Below are 21,597 nucleotides of genomic sequence, written 5' to 3'. Positions count from 1 at the left end.
GCTAAAAGTTTCTAATAGCACTAGGTGTCCGTGTCCATTTTTCGGTGTCCATTTCAAGGTCGAAAATGGGCGTCGTAATTGATTAAAGTGGGGTGTCGTTCGGTGTCCATTTCGGTGTCAATTTCAAGATCGTAAATGATGAGGACCAATTAGAAAATAGAATAATTTGAAAAGAAAAAAAATTACCGTCCGCGTAGCGACGATGGTGTACTGACGCAGAAATAGACGTGGATCGACGGTGGGCCGGTATCCATTTTGAGCCACCGTGGGTGATGGACGCTGAAATTGTCGACGGATACCTGATGCTCTAAAAGTTTCAAAAAACTATTAACCAAACATACCCTTAAATGTTTGGCAGAGTACTAGAAACTCTTAAATAAGCTAGTTGTAGTAAATTGACAAAAAATTATGAGTTTTTTCTCAAACGCTAGTTGTAGTAACTTTTAGTTTTTTCCTCGTTAAAAGCTTTAAACTTGTAATCAAACAAAGCTTTTTATTAGATACGAGTTTTTTCATAAAAGTTACCAAAAATACCCAAAAAGTTCGCATCCTAACATACTTTAATATTAAGTCTTCTGTCTCATATAAGTGTCTACTATTGGCTTTTCAAAGTCTTTCTTTATTAATATTGGCTTTAAAGATTTTTCTTCGTATTATATGATATTTGATGGAAAATTATATGAATTAAAACAAATTTAAAACTCAATCAATTTATATAGTAATTTTTATCAAATATGTATAGTATCAGAGAAACATGAATCTACTGATTTGCTGTTAATTCGAATTTACAGATGCAAAACATTTCATATAAGAATTTGTTAAAATTGGCAAAATGCATTGCAAACTTAAGTTATAGATGAGTCATGAGTTATACTGTCACCGCGATGGTAGCTTAGTGGTTGAGGGACATGCAGCATAAAGCGGTGTTCATGTGTTCAATCTCTGCCCTATGTCCCTTTAAGTATGGATTATGCGATTTTCCTCTCACATGTTGACCGTGAGACCGGTGTAGGGCTAGAGGGTCTGTTTTTCCCTTTATAGATGAGCTATACTCTGTAGAATACAATTAAGTTTTTTAATCAATAAAATAAATTAATCTTGTACGGAGTAGTTTATACGGACTAGTTAGTTTTTATTTATCAATATGCCAACAAATATTCAAAAAAAAAAAAAAAAAAACGTCAAATTCACGTAAAATTGAGTATGTAGAATAGGAAGTTTTCCTCTCCGTACACAACGACCACACACTCAACTTTTCTAGTTCCCAACCTCAATTTCAAATTTGCACCGGTTCTTTTCCACCTTTGCACCATCCTTCAACTGTAAACCTCCATCTCAGTCCGGCCCTCCACCACCAATTTCCTCTTCTCTGTTACGCTCTCCTTCCTCCCTTGACCATTTCGCCACCCAGTGTCCCTCGTTCCGGTTTGAAACTGTCGTCGTGTGATGAAAACTGCACTATCTTTATTGCACCATTGCTACTAGGTTTCAACAAGTCCATTCTTCAAGAAGCTTTTGGCAAATTTGGGTTTATTTGTCGTAGTTAATTCTGGGAACGAGAAAGAGTGTGATGGTTTTGGTTTAGATGGTAGTTTAAGCAATACAATTTTTTTTTTAAATAGAAAAATTTGGAGGCAAGTTTATAGAAATAGATTTTCAAACTACATGTTTTAAAAAATAGAAAAACCGACATTTCGAAAGTCGGTTTGTCCCTTTTCAACGCAAACCGGCATTTGAAATGTCGGTTTGATCCTACATGGAACTTTGTACTAGGGTTTTGGCCACCCGTGCCGTAAAAACACAAACCAGCATTTCAATTGCCGGTTTGCACTTATTTATGTAATATTTATAATCTTTAGTAATTCTATTTAAACAAAGTATTATTGATTCAGTTTTATCTCAAACTATAACTTTTCACATTTCGTTTTTCTTAATTTACTTTTCACACTATGCATCATCGTCGTCAAATTCCAATTTCTCATAGGACAATCCTCGATGGGGGTTGTTTTTTAGGAGGAACTGAGGCTAGAGAAGATCATGGGACAATCCCTGATGGGGGTTGTATTTTAAGAGGAACTGAGGCTAGAGAAGATAATGAACTCACATACGAGCAGTTTGAAGAATTATCATTATTGTGTATGATAAGTGACATTTTCGCTGTTTAATCTGTTTGTGTACGTGAGTTCTATCAGAATTTTTCTTTTTCCAAAGAAGACAAAAAGGTTAGGTTCATTTTGAAAGGTATACCATATTGCTAGGATATGAATACATTCAATAATACTTTGTGACTCCCAACAGGAGGTTTGCAATTTTACAATTTTACTACTCAAATTGATGGCGATCTTCTTGAGACACATGTTGTTGGCGAGACTTCTATAGAAGATGTTGTCAACACATGTGTTGAAGATGAACGTCTAAATATTTGTCTCAAAATAAAAATGATGTTTTATGGTTTTCTTAGAGACAATAAAAGGAAAATATATACTATAATTCGTAGCAACATAACCGGTCGTTCACAGTGTGCGGACCATGATTACTCCAACAAGGTGCTTCTAATTGAAGCTCTTATGATACACTAGATCACAATCTGTTTACCTTTTGATGTCGGATACATCATGGCTAATCGGATGCAAGAAGTTAGGGAAAGCTTAAATGCACCGTTACCATCCGGGATGATGATTACAAAGTTATTCTGAAATCTTGGCATCTTAACATCGGGTTCGTATCGTATTCCTGAGAGGACTCGTCTCGTCGCCTAGTTTGTTCAATGTTTTTGTAGTTATGATTGTGTTTTTTAAGTATCTAATTGTTGTATCAGTTTGTGTTTATTATTAGTTTATTGCAATCTTATCTTTTTAACAACACTTTTATCTTCCTCGCAAAGATACTCAAATTTGTTTTAGCTTCATTCCAAAACATCACCCCTGAGTGTTCAACCGGGGCGTTTTATTTGAGCCACTCAAACACCTTCGAAATAGTCATCTGACTAACCTCCACATTTAGGTACTTATTTCTAGACCACTCATAGTACGACGGAAATTTTGACGTAAATTTACCATTCCAATAGACATCGATTTGAACAAGAATGGGTGACATGTTTTGAATTTGAATTTGTGTTTGGAGAGGAGAGTGATACTTCCATATCTTCTAATAAACGTGTGCTTATATAGAAAAGTGTACTTTTAATAAACCGGAATTTGAAAAACCAGTTTTAATAAAAAGCAAACAAATAATGAAAGCTGACAACAGTAAAAGTTATTACAAAAAGTAAAACCTAAAAGTAAAATATGTAATACCAGTTTGGCAGGGTCTGTAAAAGTTATTACAACCCGGCTATTGTAACACCGGTTTGATTGATTTTTTCTTACATGTCTGAAACCGGCCTTCTTAATGTCGGGTTGTTGTACATGTATAGTTATACAATTGTATTTTGATTGTTGCATAAACACACAACTACCATGGATCTGAAGTACGTTTCAATTGACGTATATCAAGGCTGTGATTCTGTGTGTAACGATGATACAAAATTCACTGGAGAGCAGAAAATGACGTTTGATAATGTAGATGTTTGTGGCTTTACTATGAAGAAGTTGAATGAGTTCATTCGAGAAAAGTTACCGAAAAATCCAGATTCAATTGACATATACTATTACAAACAAGGAATTACTCAACTTGAAAAATTGTACTTTGATGAAGAATGATATACATTAGTAGGGAAAACATGTATACTTTTTGGAAAAATTGAGTTGTATGTTTTATTTAGAGTTTTTGAAGACGCACTTGAATTCAATAGGATATATGATAGTTATGGTGAATACGATAATGCATAAAGTTAGTTGTAATAGATTAGTAGTGGTTGTGTTATTATAAGTATTTTTATTATATTATAATTATTATAATAATAATAATAATAATAATAATAATAATAATAATAATTATTATTATTATTATTATTATTATTATTATTATTATTATTATTATTATTATTATTATTATCATTATCATTGTCATTGTCATTATTATTATTATTATTATTATTATTATTATTATTATTATTATTATTATTATTATTATTATTATTATTATTATTATTATTATTAATAGTAAAGTGCAAACTTAATTTCTTAACAACACTTTTAATGAAAAACATAAATACGGTTAAAACAAATGGAGTACAACAAATTACTACTTAATTTCTTAACCAAATCTAGTAGGACAGGAATTTCAGTTATGGATTAGTTGTCAGCAAATACCATACCTTGGTGGAACTGTCTCTCTGTTGTGATTTTCTTCCATCTCGTTACGGAACCGTCGTTGTCATCTCCTACCCCTATGTGTGATCAGTCGTGATGGATCAGCCTTAATTGCCCAGTCTGCATTGGCCCAGTATGAGGAGTCTCTAAGTGGATGTAAGTGATAATGATATTTTTCTCTCCACATGGTAGTAGTGTAGTAGTTACTAATCAAGGTCTTTGGATCTTTATTTCGTTTGCGACATACTGCAATGCCATGAGAGCAAGAAGTCCTGACATCCTTTGATGTTGCCATCTTTCACACGAGCACTTTTTGACACAATATTCCACAGTGTAAGTAACTAGAGGGGGGGTGAATAGTTACTTAGTGCGATTTTTTAAAACTTTTTCGATTTAGGACTTGAGATTATTATAGTGTGATTTGATTAGTTTGTTCACAAGTAATGTAAAAGCAAAGATAAAGGATAAGAGAATAAAACATAGATTTATTAGTGGTTCCGGAAGATGTTATCTAATCTTTCTTAATCCACTCCTCAATTCTAACGAATTGAGAGTTAGTTACACTATGATGCTCCAAACTCGGTGGAGTGTCCGGATACAACATTAGCCCCTCGATAAGCCGCAACTTATGAACCCTTATGTCCCTTTGAAGAATTCACAATCACCAAATGCTCTTACCACAAGACCCTAATGATTCCTCTAAGTGAAACCTCACATATATTCTAGATCCCTTTAAGAAGATAGTTTATAAGTAAACTTACAACTAAGTTTACAATCACTCTTTCTTGAATCACTCTAAATAGATTACAATAATATTTTGAATGATATCAGTAAATCTATGGAAATGTAAGTGCAAGATGTGAGTCTTCAAGTGCTCTAAGGTTTAACTTTTATAGTAAAGCGACCCGTCCTAATCCATAAGGACGAATACAATAACATATGATTACATCGAGAGGTATTAGACCTCTAAATGATACATTTTACAAACATTGCATTCGTTTTTAAAAGACAAACTTTCATTACATCGAAAGTTGACAGGCATGCATACCATTTCATAATATATCAAACTATCAATGACTTAATAATAATCTTGTTGAACTCAACGACTCGAATGCAACGTCTTTTGAAATATGCCATGAATGACTCCAAGTAATATCTCTAAAATGAGCAAATGCACGGCGGAAGATTTCTTTCAAACCTGAGAATAAACATGCTTTCAAGTGTCAACCAAAAGGTTGGTGAGTTCATTAGTTTATCATAAACATTCATTTCCATCATTTTAATAGACCACAAGATTTCAGATATTTAATTGTACACGTAACCCGAGTACAAAATGATACGCATAACGTGCGAATTAAAAATCACTCATATGGATTGAACACCTGGTAACCGACGTTAACTTTAATGCATAGAATATCCCCAAACAGAACCTCTCGTCTGTATAATAATAATCTCGAAGTACTAAAGCATTCGTACCCCGAATGGGACTTGTCAAGGTCCATAGATCTATCTTTAGGATTCGCGTCAATCAGGGGCCATTTCCCTAAATTCTTAGGTTACCAGACCTGAAGGGCGATATTCAGTTTAATAATCCAACCATAGAATGTAATTTTAAGTACTTGTGTTTATTTCGTAAAACATTTATAAAAGAAGCGCGTGTATTCCCAGTCCCAAAAATATATATAAAAAGGGAGTAATGAAACTCACTATATTGTATTTCGTAGTAAAAATACATATGACGTCATTGAACAAGTGCAAGGTTGGCCTCGGATTCACGAACCTATATTAAGTATATATATTCATATAATGGTCAATATCTGTCTAACAATTAAGGTCGAGTTATAGTGTAGCACAATCCTAATGCTCGAGACTAATATGCAAAAGTCAACAAAAGTTAACTTAATCCTAAATGATTTCCAAGATTTATACATGATTATTATATAACTTAAATATAATTTTTTAATATATTTAAATATTTTTAACGGATTTTATTAGAGTAAATAACATAATTCATTTATTAATAAATAAAATTTTATATTAAAATTTATATAATAAAAATATACTTTTATATATCTTAAGTAATAAAATTTATAAAGTTCATTTAATATCACAAAAATAATATGATAGGTATTATTAATGTAATTATATTGCACGTGGTAAAATATCTTTGTATCATGCATTTATTTAATAAAATAATATCGATATTAACAATAGTATGTAAAAATTGTATTATTTTGTAATAATAATAATTATTATTCTACTAATAATAATAACAATATTTATATTTACTAAAAATGATATTATGATAAAATGATAATTTTTATTAATAATAATAATGAAATTTTATATTAACAATGATATAATAATTTTTGTAAAAATGATAGTTTTAATATTAATAATACTTTTAATAATAGTAATGATAAAAATAATGAAAACGATATTCTTGTCTAAATTAATACCTTTAAATTTTAATCTCATTATGATACATATACTCACTATTTCCTAATCAATTTGTTAATAGCTTTTAGTCATCTTTTATATCGCGTTCATATTAATGATAATAATAGTAATCATAATAATTAGATGTTACTAATATTAGTTTTAATTATATTAATACTAATAATAATAAATATTATGATAATATTAATGATAATACTAATAACTATTTTAATGATAATAATAATAATATTACTAATTATAACCTTAACGATAATAACGATAGTAATAATAATAACAATAACAATTTTTAATGATAACGCCTTTTATTGATAATGATAATAATAATAATAATAATTAATAATAATAATTAGATAAAAACTATAACGTCGATAATAACGAAGATAATAATAATCATTTTTTAATAATAATACAAAAATTCAATTGACTATAACTTCTAATCCGTTCATCGAAACCATTTGATATCTAAATGAAAAGTTCTTAATTTTTTGCTAGCTTTCCAACGACATGCATATCTTATACTTTATCTCAACCACATATGTATCAAAATCATAAATTATCATAAACTATCTAACAACAAAATTAAATATACAAACATGCATAATCCTATATACTCGAGCACTAGTCAGGGATACACTATTAATATATAAAAATTAAGTTATGAGTGCTCACGTATCAATATTGAGATTCAATATTGCAGGAAAGTATGTAGACGCAATGGAGACGATAAACACTAGATTGACCTCGTGAGCATACCCCCGAACATTACCCATCACCTCCATAGCTATAAACCATAATTTCCTTAGCCATATCCTACTCGAAAACCAGTTTTGAAAATAATTCGCTCATGACTCCGTCGTAGTATTTTGTGTATAATAATACTAATACTACTAGTACTTCTAATAATAATAACAATAAGATTAATAATAATACTAATAATAATAATAATAATAATAATAATAATAATAATAATAATAATAATAATAAATATATAAGTGAGAGTAGATATTTCGAGTGATATGAATTTGAAACGAGCCAGAATTCAATACTTAAAGGGATATGAGCCACCTAACCACCCCATGCGATCGCATGGGGTTCATGTGGTATAGCCATGCGATCGCATGGGTACCACTTACAGCTCATGATCGATTAATTTCCTTGCCGACACTTTATAATATTATTATATATATATATATATAATATATTTAATTTATATAATTAATTATATATTATATTATATTTACGGGTATAGTTAACGTGTAAAATTAATTACATTGACTTGGACGTTGTCACTCGACTCATGTCCTGGTTTCGATTTTTCGAACGCATATTCGTACGCTTAGAAAACTAACACTAAACGATGCGCGACGTGTACCTTTATAAATAATTAGACTTAAGCATCGATGAATCATATTATAAGAAATATAACTTATAGATTTGAGGGTTGTGGTCATTTGCTTCTATAAATCAGTGGCTCGTTGTTTATCAAAATATATTATTTTAAATCAGAACGTTTTATGACTAAGTTAAAATACTTAGATATATATATGTTTTTATTTAGAATTATAAATTTATACATAATATATATATTTAAAATATTTATCTAATGATATAATAATTGGCTTTTTTAGAAATAATTATATTTCAAAGATTATTATATATAATCGTTTAAATAATAGAATTTACTATGTCGTATAACGTTTATGTTTTTGAAACACTATATATATATCTTTATAATATAAAGCTTAAATTCTGCTAATTCTATATAATCAATTTACCTTTATAAATAACAGATTACAATAATTCAGTTTTTGAAATCTTTTTCTTACTTTTGAAAATAGGTCAGTCGAATATTATGAAATTCAGTTCTCCACTAAATTTTGCCTAACCTTCGTCAATTGACACATTTGTTCTTACATGTAAATCACTTTACCAATTATTCCGAATACCGTTAAAAAAGAAAGGTTTCCTAAATCAAAGTGGACCTCACAACAGAGACTCGTAATCATAATTTAATGTATCTGATAATTCAATTATTTGATATTATCTTTTAATTCCGTCAATAATTATTTTAAATATATTTTGAAACAAATACGTTTATGTAAAGTGTGACGACCCGGAGATTTCCGACGAAATTTAAACTTAAATCTTTATATGACTTCGACATGATAAACAAAGTCTGTTAAACTGAATCTCAAGAACTTGAAACTATGTTCATACATTTAATGAACCTCGACTGCTATCGACGATTCACGAACCTTTAATTGTAACCAGAAATGTAAATATAAATAATTATATATGGAAATTATTATATTAAATACTAATAAACTACAAAATAAATTAGGAAAGATAACTTTAAATAACTAAAGCTTATTATTTTGAATATATATATATATATATATATATATATATATATATATATATATATATATATATATATATATATATATATATATATATATATATATATATATAGTATATTGTATATGAATGGATCAAACATAATATGCCAATGTTATCAAAATATTAAATGTATAATGTATACATGAGGTTACTTGTTTAATATATATAATAAATTATCTACTTAACATTTAACACATAATTATATATATATATATATATATATATATATATATATATATATATATATATATATATACATAAATACAAATCTATATATGGTTCCTAATCAAGATTATATTGTAATATATAAAATGTATAAACACTAAATATCCAATGAAAAATATCATAATATATATTAAGAAATTATTAAATATTACATAAATTAATAAGTTGTATATTAAATGCGGTTACAAGATAAAAAGATTATGGTTGTTATACTAATATTATTATTACTACTTTATTATTATTATTATTATTAATATTATATTATTATTAATATTAACAGATATGAAAATTGATACATTTAATGTGTTAAAAGTCTATCATTTATAATATCATTATCATTATTTTATCACTTTACTACTTCTTATTATTAAGTAATACATGTATTATCAAAAATTATAATAAGAAAATATTTACATGTAACTTGTGGTATTATTAATAGTATTATTATAATTACTTATTATTAATATATTTATCAATATCATTAATATCATTTCTTTATAAACTAGTAGTAACGTTAAAATTTTAATTATTCAATTTAATGTTATCACTAGGAGTTATTATTACATTATCATTAAGAGCTGCTAAAACCATTATATTTATTAACAATATTATAAAAATCATTAGTATAATGGTCAGTAATTAATATCATTACTACTAATATTATTATTAATATATATAAAATTATTATTATTAGTATTAGTAATATTATTATTAATGATTAATTCTATTATTATTATTAATTGTATTTATATTAATATTATTAATACTATAATTATTAATTTATACTAATTATATACATAATTATATGGAGTAGGAATCCTAATCAGTTTCAAGTGCTTTACTACTGTAATTACATTCCAAAAATTGGTACAAAATGATTCCCAATCAATTCCGTAACAACAAAGTCTGTTAAGGGTCATTGTCTGTTTAATTTTTTTTATAATTTCTGATGTACCTGATGAATCAAATACCTGTCGACCATTAACACTAGGTTACAATAAACTTTACTGCTTCAATCAGTCAATTACTTCCTTCATATACCGCTATTTACAACTGCAAATGGGAATTTAAAACAAAAATAATAAATAACAGCTCCTTCGTTCTCTGTTATTCCACTTTTTAGCCAAAACACAATCTGGAATCGAATTTAAAGATGTAATATTGCAGAGTCATTAGGAAACCCTTGTTCAAACTATCTGCAAAGTTACAACCTCCAATTCCTTTTATCGATTCGTAATTTCGAAGTCAAAGGTATTTTCTAAAAAGTCAAAGATATGTGTTCATCCTCAAATTTGAATTCGTTTTAAGGTTTATGTTAAAATTGATGATTTAGAAAGTTTACATAAAGGATTTAAGACCTCTTTCATTTTATAATCATAATCTATTACGCATTCAAATTCAAAAACCAAATTTTTATTTTATTTTATACCGTAGCTGCTGTGTGCAGTCTTTTTTTTTTATTTTTTTTTTGCTGTTTCAGATAATTCAAAGACTCATAAGATTGTTTATATATTGCTAGATAATCCTAAATTAATTAAGTAATTTTTTTCCTTAATAGCTAGGTTTGATCCTTTATTAATTCGAATTGAGGAAGAAGGTGGAAGGGAATAGAAAGCAGTTTATATTAATATGTTTGGGATTTATTTCAGAAAAACAAAATAGAGCAGATGGTTGGGTGCATGTTAGGGGAACGGGAGGTTGCGATTTCAAATCCCTGCTGTGCCATTTTTTTTGAAAAAGAATCAAAATTTCCTGTTGGGCCGAAAACTAAACATTTGTTATTGGGCCGTGTATAAAGCTGTTGGGCCAAGTATGATTAGATTTTTTCGGATTGAAAACTGAAATGGGTTATAAGTATTTAGACTGCATTTAAATCATAGAATCAAGGTCGGTTCAGTGGTTTGGGAAGCGAGTTGGTTAACGAGAGGTTGCGGGTTCGAGCCTGGGCAGTGGCGTTCCTTTTTAAATGCTTGTTTCTTCAAAGGTTGTATTTTATAACTATTTTTTTATTATTACCATTACCATTATTATTATTATTATTATTATTATTATTATCATTATTATTATTATTATTATTATTATTATTATTATTATTATTATTATTATTATTATTATTATTATTATTATTATTATTATTATTATTATTATTATTATTAGAATTGCTAGTTTTGATATAAGAATTATTATGGTTAGGATCATTATGATTACTATTATGGAAATAATACAAACTATTATTATTATCAATAATATTAGTATTAGTATCATTTTAGAATTATTATTATTATTATCGTTATTATTTAGGTTATCATGAGTAATATTATGTAGTTACTAAAATCGTTATCATAATTAGCAATAACAATACAATTAATATTTTTACATTCACTATCATTAGTATCATTATTATTATTACTAATAAAACTATTAACATTATTATCTTATTAATAATATTAAGTATTGTAAACGATTTTATCACTATTAATATTATTTTTGGTATTATTATAACTAGTGTTATTAATATGCAAAAGATATATTTAATACATATAACATAACAAAATTATATTTTTAATACAAAATGAATATTTGAAACATATATATATTATTAATATAAAAAGGATATAACTAATAAATTTATATATATATTTGTTCGATTTCAAATATGTATATTAATAAACATACAAATGATATAGGTTCGTGAATCCGAAGCCAACCCTGCATTGTTCAGTTATTAAATGTTGTCATATGTATTTTTACTACAAAATACATTAGGTGAGTTATAGTCCCACTTTTAAAATCTAATATTTTTGGGATGAGAATACATGCAGGTTTTATAAATGATTTACAAAATAGACACAAGTACGTGAAACTACATTCTATGGTTAAATTATCGAAATCGAATATGCCCCTTTTTATTAAGTCTGGTAATCTAAGAATTAGGGAACAGACACCCTAATTGACGCGAATCCTAAAGATAGATCTATTGGGCCTAACAAACCCCATCCAAAGTACCGGATGCTTTAGTACTTCGAAATTTATATCATATCCGATGGGTGTCCCGGAATGATGGGGATATTCTTATATATGCATCTTGTTAATGTCGGTTACCAGGTGTTCAATCCATATGAATGATATTTTTTTGTCTCTATGCATGGGACGTATGTTTATGAGAAATGGAAATATGAAATCTTGTGGTCTATCAAAATTATGAAATGATTATTTATGTTAAACTAATGAACTCACCAACCTTTTGGTTGACACTTTAAAGAATGTTTATTCTCAGGTATGAAAGAAATCTTCCGCTGTGCATTTGCTCATCTTAGAGATATTACTTGGAGTCATTCATGACATATTTCAAAAGACGTTGCATTCGAGTAGTTGAGTTCATCAAGATTATTACTAGGTCAATTATAGTTAGATATATTATGAAATGGTATGCATGCCGTCAACTTTTGATGTAATGAAAGATTGTCTTTTCAAAAACGAATGCAATGTTTGTAAAATGTATCATATAGAGGTCAAGTACCTCGCGATGTAATCATCTGTTGTGAATCGTTTATAATCGATATGGACTTCGTCCAGATGGATTAGGACGGGTCCTTTCAGTTGGTATCAGAGCAGAGGTCTTAGCGAACCAGGTCTGCATTAGTGTGTCTAACTGATAAGTCGTTAGGAGGCATTAGTGAGTCTGGATTTCGACCGTGTCTGCATGTCAAAAGTTTTGCTTATCATTTCTAGTCGAAAATCATCTGCTTATCATCCTTAGGAAATTACCTGTTTATTATTCTTAGTCTAGACACATCTTACTGCAATGATTGCATGAATAGTGTATAGACAAAAATTCATATCTTAGCGTATATGTTACTGTAGACTTTATCTGACACGATTCCTTAATTCCCTCCGTAAATTAAGGGATCTTCTATACTATATTAGATATTCTATATATAGTTAGAATATCATTCGATATTCGAAAATCATTTCATATCAAAACCCTTTAACGGATCGTGAGAGATGGATCCTACACCTAGTTTAGATTCCATTAGTTCCGGAAGTGATTTTGAGATGTATATTGAAGCAGACTCCGAAGTCAATGAACCAGAAGTGCCTCAACCATTTAGTTATTTTTCTTTCTGGAGGAGATGGGGGTGGGTCCGAGACTTACTCACTCGATGGAGAAATGAAGAAGGCGAGCCCTACCGCGAACCAAACTTACCTCCTAACATCGGAGAAAACGATGTACTCACCGGTGAACCTATGCGCAATACTGTATTCACCCTTCTTACTAAAGTTTTCCACCTCGAAGGTCGTGTTACTGCAATCTCAGAAAATATTCAACCTCTACTTCCGAATACCAATCGAAGGGGAATATTAGAAGAAGTTATGGAACTTCGAATTGATAATCAAGATCTATCAAATCAGATGAGTGGATGGATAGAAATGATAGAGGGTAGGATAGAAACCTTGACAAGAATGGTGCGTGAATTACAAGCTATACTTACTACACCAACATCATCATCAACCTCAGCACTAACAACACTTGTAGCACCAACAGCAACAGTACCACCATCAGCAGCATAACCGGTACCAATAACAACAACATCATCACACGTCTCAACCTCGCAATCTATCTTCGTCCTTCATGGCAATTATGAAATCTCTAATGTTTTAGAGATTATGTACACTAGTTCTTGCCGTAAATCTGATGAGATTAATATCATATTAACTTATTAAATCCATGATTACATCTGAAAAAAATATATATATATATATATATGTTTTCATAAAGGTTGTAATTAAAAATTCTTTGGTACAAACTGTTAATGGTGAAAATATTTTAACGGGTAGGTAATACCTGAGGAATATTTAGATTTCACATTAATAAGTTATACTGTACATGCTACGAATCTGATTCAACTGTTATTTTACTATCTTATTTACAACCACAGCTATACGAATCCGTTCACCACAAAATAACCATTTTCGTTCAATTTTATATTTGAATTTTGACCTATCAGAATTCAACAAGTGGCATAATGAAGAAATAATGGACACAATAAAAATTGATTAGAAACAGACTAATTAACAATATGAAAATTTGTTAAGAAATCACACTAACAAAATCCTAGCTAACTGTTCCTAGCTAACTGTTAATTCCATATTACATTTTATTTGTCGCAATTTAATTATCGCAATTTATTTTATCAAAATTTTAATTCTCGCAATTTTATTTAACGTCATTTAATTTCTGTTATTTACTTTACGCACTTTATTTATCGTCATTTATTTTTCTGTTATTTATTTTACGCACTTTAAATATCGGGACACGTATACAAGGTTTTGACATATCATATCGACGCATCTATATATATTATTTGGAATCACCATAGACACTCTATATGCAGTAATGATCGAGTTCTCTATACAGGGTTGAGGTTGATTCTATAATAATATATATACTTTGAGTTGCGATCGAGTCTGAGACATGTACACGGGTCACGATACGTATTAATTAATTCGAATATTATATATTAAATTATATATGAAAATGAATTATTGGACTGTCAACTATGGACTATCGACTGTAGACTAATAAAATTGGACAATTAAAAATGAATTAAAATATTGACTATAATATATGAAACTAAACAATTCTTTAAGTTTTTCACTTGATTTCACCTTAAATCTCGTTTGTATCTTGATGATTACAATCTGCGTTCAAACCTTTCATGATTCTTGAAAACACCTCAATCGATAGGATGAATCAACCACACTTCATCTACGGAAGGAAAGATTTATGCATATAGTTATGCACCTGAGAAACTCTCGGCAACTGAGTAAAAGTTTAACACGTAGCCGCGTCAGATTCTTTGGCATTTATTAGCAAAAATAACTTTGCAATTTTTTTTTTTTTCAAATTAGCCAATTTTGTCACAGCTCTACCAAATCAACTTCGACTTTCCATTCGAAACAACCTTATTATAACCTTGATATATATACGTGCTCTTTTATTGTTACCGGGGAACCTTTCATATTTTACCATATTACCAGCAGACGTACCAGCAACCTCGTTGCTTCTTGGTTTAAATCTCTTCGATAAATCATTATATTTATTCATTGAAACCCTATCATATACTCATCCGTTTCTTGTAACGAGAACTGCCATACCAATTACCGGGAATCAGCTATCAGTATTTTGAAAACTCACAGCATATCTACATCAACAGTTATATGTATCCATATAACATTTATCTCTTAGAATTATGATCTTTCATTCTGAAATTCTAAAAAGCACTCAGTCTGCAAATCAATACTCTGAATGTTGAAAAAGCTGAATGAAGCAGCAAAAACTGTAGGCAACCGTAAATGACCTTAGTCGTCGGAAGTTTGATAATAAAGAATAATATGTTGGAAAAGCTCAGAAATGTTGGAACTGGAAAACGGATAGAGTTAACCATGAAGGAGACCAAGGACCAATACAAGAACCATACCCTATATTCAAAGAATCCAGATAATTCTGGATCCGTTGAAATCTTTAGAGAATATCTTGCTTCGAAATCATGTTAAAATCTTACGGAAAATCTTTCTCCATCAACTATTGAACTTAGAAATTCCAAAATATCATCATCAATATCTTCGATATTTCTGAGGATATCTTCATAAATATTCTCGTCCGAAATTATATACCTCTTCGTGCTTCCTGTGTATCATTATATTGGAAATATTCAATAGAAAATTTAGTACCGAAAAGCGGATTATGCGAAACTATGAAGGAAGCCGTGGACAAATCACAAGGAATAAGTTTGACTTCAAAGAATCCAAATGATTCTGTTTCTGATGAAATCTTTACCGAATACCTTGCTTCCGAATCTAAACCCTTACGGATAAATATTCTTCATCATCCATCGATATTAGAAATTCCAAGATATCATCGTATATCCATTTATAAATATCCTCCATATTTCTGAAGATATTTTCATAACTGTTCTTATCTGAAATCATTAATCCCTTCGTGCTATCAGTGTTACATCATATAGAAACTGTTAGTTTCTATATTCTGTAAACTTTCGAGCTTAAAATATGAATGTTATTGAAGTAATGTTGGGAACTGATGCATGAGTTAGTACATATAATGACACTTGATCAACGTGATTATATTACAGTAAGTCATGCTGAGTTTCTAAATGGAACAGGATGATTCACAGATTATAACGTCATCATGTGCCATGTTACATAACTCTTTCATTCTGCTTAACTTCTGAACATATCAAGAAAATATATTCTTGATAGTTCTATTCTCAGTGATTCAGGTAATTTGACAAAACAAATCGTGCTACTACCTTTCCTTTCTACCTTGTATATTATGATAATTTGAAACTCCATACCTATGAATTCTGAACCGTTACTTGCGAAAAGTAAACAAAAGCATGAAGCTCTGAAATAGAAAGGGGGTATAAATCACAGCAAATAAGAGAGCGCATTAACTGTGGATGTCAATAATTATAGGAGACAGAAGCAGGGACATTGAAATATAAAGGAAGATATAAAACCCAATAACAACACAGAAGTTACAAATTGTGGATATTAATACAAATAGCAATATAAAGACACGGTATAATTAAGAATAGTATCCCCCCAAGGCAATAGTAGAAGTAAACAGATTTTCTGGTGGAAGATTGAAAAGAAGGGTGACAGATACATAGATAGGAAAATATCAAGAATCAGAACTGGATGGGGCATTTCCACAATATTTTAGAAGTAGGAATAGAGGAAGAAAGTATAGGAATGGTGAAAGTAATGGAACAGAAGAAGTTCATTTATAGTGAAAATACCAGACAAAGAAATCAAGGCAGATTTCTGCATTAATTATAGAGATCTTAATTTCCTTACCCGCCAAAGAATCAAATCTTTTAGATTTCGAAGATTTTCTTTAAATCCCTTGAATTCCGGAATTCAACCAAAACAACGACAAAAGTTAAGACGCATCCTGTTTTCTAAATTCAATCGTGACTATGTCAAAAGATAAGATGCATCTTACTTTCAAAATTCAACCCTGACTCTGTCAAAAGTTACGACGAATCTTTACTTATCATATTTCAATCTTTTGCGATAATTTCACTTGTACGCTTCGAATAATTGAGTTGTTTTTATTCAAATCACCTGATGGTGATAAAACTTTAATTATTGACTCATACTCGTCATGAAAACATTTTTATTGTTAGTCATGACGACCACACTCAAATTTCGGGACGAAATTTCTTTAACGGGTAGGTACTGTGACGACCCGGAGATTTCCGATCAAATTTAAACTTAAATCTTTATATGACTTCGACATGATAAGCAAAGTCTGTTAAACTGAATCTCAAGAACTTGAAACTATGTTCATACATTTAATGAACCTCGACTGCTATCGACGATTCACGAACCTTTAATTGTAACCAGAAATGTAAATATAAATAATTATATATGGAAATTATTATATTAAATACTAATAAACTATAAAATAAATTAGGAAAGATAACTTTAAATAACTAAAGCTTATTATTTTGAATATATATATATATATATATATATATATATATATATATATATATATATATATATATATATATATATATATATATATATATATATATATATATATATATATATATATATATAGTATATTGTATATGAATGGATCAAACATAATTTGCCAATGTTATCAAAATATTAAATGTATAATGTATACATGAGGTTACTTGTTTAATATATATAATAAATTATCTACTTAACATTTAACACATAATTATATATATATATATATATATATATATATATATATATATATATATATATATAAATACAAATCTATATATGGTTCCTAATCAAGATTATATTGTAATATATAAAATGTATAAACACTAAATATCCAATGAAAAATATCATAATATATATTAAGAAATTATTAAATATTACATAAATTAATAAGTTGTATATTAAATGCGGTTACAAGATAAAAAGATTATGGTTGTTATACTAATATTATTATTACTACTTTATTATTATTATTATTATTATTATTATTATATTATTATTATTAATATTAACAGATATGAAAATTGATACATTTAATGTGTTAAAAGTCTATCATTTATAATATCATTATCATTATTTTATCACTTTACTACTTCTTATTATTAAGTAATACATGTATTATCAAAAATTATAATAAGAAAATTTTTACATGTAACTTGTGGTATTATTAATAGTATTATTATAATTACTTATTATTAATATATTTATCAATATCATTAATATCATTTCTTTATAAACTAGTAGTAACGTTAAAATTTTAATTATTCAATTTAATGTTATCACTAGGAGTTATTATTACATTATCATTAAGAGCTACTAAAACCATTATATTTATTAACAATATTATAAAAATCATTAGTATAATGGTCAGTAATTAATATCATTACTACTAATATTATTATTAATATATATAAAATTATTATTATTAGTATTAGTAATATTATTATTATTGATTAATTCTATTATTATTATTAATTGTATTTATATTAATATTATTAATACTATAATTATTAATTTATACTAATTATATACATAATTATATGGAGTAGGAATCCTAATCAGTTTCAAGTGCTTTACTACTGTAATTACATTCCAAAAATTGGTACAAAATGATTCCCAATCAATTCAGTAACAACAAAGTCTGTTAAGGGTCATTGTCTGTTTAATTTTTTTTTATAATTTCTGATGTACCTGATGAATCAAATACCTGTCGACCATTAACACTAGGTTACAATAAACTTTACTGCTTCAATCAGTCAATTACTTCCTTCATATACTGCTATTTACAACTGCAAATGGGAATTTAAAACAAAAATAATAAATAACAGCTCCTTCGTTCTCTGTTATTCCAGTTTTTAGCCAAAACACAATCTGGAATCGAATTTAAAGATGTAATATTGTAGAGTCATTAGGAAACCCTTGTTCAAACTATCTGCAAAGTTACAACCTCCAATTCCTTTTATCGATTCGTAATTTCGAAGTCAAAGGTATTTTCTAAAAAGTCAAAGATATGTGTTCATCCTCAAATTTGAATTCGTTTTAAGGTTTATGTTAAAATTGATGATTTAGAAAGTTTACATAAAGGATTTAAGACCTCTTTCATTTTATAATCATAATCTATTACGCATTCAAATTCAAAAACCAAATTTTTATTTTATTTTATACCGTAGCTGCTGTGTGCAGTCTTTTATTTTTTATTTTTTTTTGCTGTTTCAGATAATTCAAAGACTCATAAGATTGTTTATATATTGCTAGATAATCCTAAATTAATTAAGTAATTTTTTTCCTTAATAGCTAGGTTTGATCCTTTATTAATTCGAATTGAGGAAGAAGGTGGAAGGGAATAGAAAGCAGTTTATATTAATATGTTTGGGATTTATTTAAGAAAAACAAAATAGAGCAGATGGTTGGGTGCATGTTAGGGGAACGGGAGGTTGCGAGTTCAAATCCCTGCTGTGCCATTTTTTTTGAAAAAGAATCAAAATTTCCTGTTGGGCCGAAAACTAAACATTTGTTATTGGGCCGTGTATAAAGCTGTTGGGCCAAGTATGATTAGATTTTTTCGGATTGAAAACTGAAATGGGTTATAAGTATTTAGACTGCATTTAAATCATAGAATCAAGGTCGGTTCAGTGGTTTGGGAAGCGAGTTGGTTAACGAGAGGTTGCGGGTTCGAGCCTGGGCAGTGGCGTTCCTTTTTAAATGCTTGTTTCTTCAAAGGTTGTATTTTATAACTATTTTTTTATTATTACCATTACCATTATTATTATTATTATTATTATTATTATTATTATTATTATTATTATTATTATTATTATTATTATTATTATTATTATTATTAGAATTGCTAGTTTTGATATAAGAATTATTATGGTTAGGATCATTATGATTACTATTATGGAAATAATACAAACTATTATTATTATCAATAATATTAGTATTAGTATCATTTTAGAATTATTATTATTATTATCGTTATTATTTAGGTTATCATGAGTAATATTATGTAGTTACTAAAATCGTTATCATAATTAGCAATAACAATACAATTAATATTTTTACATTCACTATCATTAGTATCATTATTATTATTACTAATAAAACTATTAACATTATTATCTTATTAATAATATTAAGTATTGTAAACGATTTTATCACTATTAATATTATTTTTGGTATTATTATAACTAGTGTTATTAATATGCAAAAGATATATTTAATACATATAACATAACAAAATTATATTTTTAATACAAAATGAATATTTGAAACATATATATATTATTAATATAAAAAGGATATAACTAATAAATTTATATATATATTTGTTCGATTTCAAATATGTATATTAATAAACATACAAATGATATAGGTTCGTGAATCCGAAGCCAACCCTGCATTGTTCAGTTGTTAAATGTTGGCATATGTATTTTTACTACAAAATACATTAGGTGAGTTATAGTCCCACTTTTAAAATCTAATATTTTTGGGATGAGAATACCTGCAGGTTTTATAAATGATTTACAAAATAGACACAAGTACGTGAAACTACATTCTATGGTTGAATTATCGAAATCGAATATGCCCCTTTTTATTAAGTCTGGTAATCTAAGAATTAGGGAACAGACACCCTAATTGATGCGAATCCTAAAGATAGATCTATTGGGCCTAACAAACCCCATCCAAAGTACCGGATGCTTTAGTACTTCAAAATTTATATCATATCCGATGGGTGTCCCGGAATGATGGGGATATTCTTATATATGCATCTTGTTAATGTCGGTTTACTAGGTGTTCAATCCATATGAATGATATTTTTTTGTCTCTATGCATGGGACGTATGTTTATGAGAAATGGAAATATGAAATCTTGTGGTCTATCAAAATTATGAAATGATTATTTATGTTAAACTAATGAACTCACCAACCTTTTGGTTGACACTTTAAAGCATGTTTATTCTCAGGTATGAAAGAAATCTTCCGCTGTGCATTTGCTCATCTTAGAGATATTACTTGGAGTCATTCATGACATATTTCAAAAGACGTTGCATTCGAGTAGTTGAGTTCATCAAGATTATTATTAAGTCAATTATAGTTAGATATATTATGAAATGGTATGCATGCCGTCAACTTTTGATGTAATGAAAGATTGTCTTTTCAAAAATGAATGCAATGTTTGTAAAATGTATCAT

Source organism: Rutidosis leptorrhynchoides, chromosome 10, assembly GCF_046630445.1.
Source record: "Rutidosis leptorrhynchoides isolate AG116_Rl617_1_P2 chromosome 10, CSIRO_AGI_Rlap_v1, whole genome shotgun sequence".
Lineage (NCBI taxonomy): Eukaryota > Viridiplantae > Streptophyta > Magnoliopsida > Asterales > Asteraceae > Rutidosis > Rutidosis leptorrhynchoides.
Note: the sequence above shows the minus strand (reverse complement) of the source record.